Raw genomic sequence first — 2723 nt, 5'->3', positions numbered from 1 at the left:
CATTTTGTTAACAATGGTGACAATAAAATATTTAAAAACACTTCAGTAAACTTCTGTGTGTTATAGAAAAGCTACCCCATGTTATTTATTTTTTTTCTTCCACAGATTGCAGATTAAAATTTAAAGATTAGATGCACCCATTTAATGAATGTACAGTATGGGACACAGCCTCTGAAGACAGGCATTTCACTGCTATTTACAGCAAAGGTGTTAGAATGTAATGTGCTGGGGTGTAAGTATAAGAGAACACAGTAATTAGATGAGCACATGCAATACTTTATTTTACAGCACTACTTTGTAACAAGGAATTCCCTCAAAATACATGGCAATACTAAATATGTAATAGATCTTACCTCTGTAGTAGCATATTTAAAATATGAGATATTTGCCAGTTACTAGCAGACTCAGGAATTGTTTTACAGGATTTATTACTCGAGTGATTTTTTTTCCAGAATGGAAAAAGTTTATAACAAAAATTTGAAGGCCTTCTCTTTATTTCTAGATTGTTTTACTATTGAAAGATTAGGTTAGTCTGGGAAAAAAATATACTTTTATATTCTTTTTATATGCAAAACTTGGGGTTTTTTTTGACTAAGAATAAATTCCACTTGAAGGGAATGCTAAGTAAGAGAGGAGAAAGGAAAATCTTGAACTGTGTCTAGTTTAATATCTGCCAACAGTCTATCTGGTGTAATTTTTAAATGCAAAAATGTCAAAGGAAATAGAGGAATCTATATTTCTACAGTCCCAGAGGAAAAGTCGTTATGCTACCCATACAGCCAGAGAAGAGAGGGGAGGGTTTCCAGCCTTGCTTACTGAAGTATGCCAACCTCCTATCTTTAGTTTTACATGTTTCTTTCATGTTTAAACACCCTGGAGTACAGTGTATCCCAGCGATAAACTGATTTGAGGCTGTTATTTTCCCGTGTAAGTGACGGGAGGCCAATATGAAGAATTTAGTCAGCTTATGTAGAAATGGCTTTTTAAAACACTGCAAACACAGACATGCCCTCCTTCAGTTCGAGCCTCTAAGCAAGACGGAAAATCTTTCGGTGCTGAATAATATTAAGGGAGCTATAGGGTACGATACCTTGAACTTAGCAGTTTGATTACTGTTCTGCAACATGCATATACACAACCCTCTTAGAAGGCTTCCTGTCTTTATTAGTTTTTTTCTCTTTAAAGAATTACCTGTTCTGTGCAGTTTTATAGAGATAGGCTTCCCAGGAACTCTATGTATTTTGTTCTGTGCTTTTCCAAATAGTTAAAAAAATGGTAGGTACCCACTGGCATTTAATCTTAGTCACAGCTTGTTGACTGACTTGATCAAGGCCTTAAGAGACTACAATGCAAGATAGCATTTGTATTTCTTACAGCTCCAAAACTGGACAGTGTGGCTACCAGGATGATCATTTACAGTACCTAGCATCACTGCTGGTCTCTTAATGCTGCAGGTATGGGTTTTACAAAGATTTTTAAACCCATACTCAGATATGTTGTGAGGGATTTTATGAACACAGAATAGTTTGGTTGAAAATTATTAAAAGGTTGAAATTATGTAAAAACTCATGCCCTATGACTTTTATGTTTATGCCACAATCCATTGAAAGAGAGCCTTATCTACTGGATTTCTGAAAATGTAAGTCTGAAGGAAATGTATTACTTAAATGAGAAGTAACAATATCAGTTAAAAAAAGCCCAAACCCTCAAAAACCAGCAAGACAACAGAACATTCTGCTCATTAAGAATTCTTGTGCCTAAGGGGTAAAAATCATAACTGATGTGCCTGTTCTTTCTAAAGTCCACAGTTCTCCACTCTTACTGCTGCTGTAAGGTTGAGGAAAACGTACACGGCCAATGTCAAACTGAACAGCATGACATGGCAGTGAAAAGAGGGAGGGACAAGCCAACACCAATGGAAGCCTAAATACATTTCACTTTCAAACCCACTGAAAAAAAAGACATCCTTCTGAAGGCAGAAATGCTGTTACAGCTGCCTGTGTCTCTATGAGCTGCTTGTAACAGAACTGAGACAAGGAGAAACAGAAGAAACCACAAACAATGAAGAAACAATAAGAATACTTCTGGACATAAAGCTGATTAAGGAATATAAACCTATTTCCTACTCTTAAGCATATGAAACAGTTCTTCTAGCAAAATGATAAGGTTTTAGCAGATTAAGAATATCAGAAACAAACCTGGAGTCCTAAGTTAAAGGCATCAATACTGGTTTAGTGCCTCATTAGTACAAGTCAGAATATTTACTTTAAAAAAACCCCAAACAACACAACTCCTCCCCCCAGCCCAAAACCATTCTCAATGGGAAACTTTATAGTGTCCTAAGAAAGATGTACTAAAAAAAATTCAACTTTAACAGAAATTCCAACTGTTCTGTTTCAAGCCACTGAGGGGGTTTTGTTCCAATAAAAAATGTTAAGCAATTAAAACATCTTTCTTTAACTTAATATGAAAAATTAGTAGGAAGTCCGTAGTTAACAGAATGCAAATCATCATGCTATAGAAATTAAGTCAAAATCCTTTGGAAAAGAAAAATTTGATGACAGTAGCATTGTTCCTTCTGGCTGATTGCCATGGTAGGAGGTAAGGTTGGGGATAGAAAACAACTCTGTGACATGTGTAGTAAAATGAAAGCAGCAGTCCCCAGGAACTTTACCCTGAAACTACTGAAGAGACACAGATTAGGGGTCAGGGCAGCTGACAAG

This window comes from Pterocles gutturalis, unplaced genomic scaffold (assembly GCF_000699245.1).
Source record: "Pterocles gutturalis isolate BGI_N339 unplaced genomic scaffold, ASM69924v1 scaffold17582, whole genome shotgun sequence".
Lineage (NCBI taxonomy): Eukaryota > Metazoa > Chordata > Aves > Pterocliformes > Pteroclidae > Pterocles > Pterocles gutturalis.
This window is presented reverse-complemented; position numbering follows the sequence as displayed.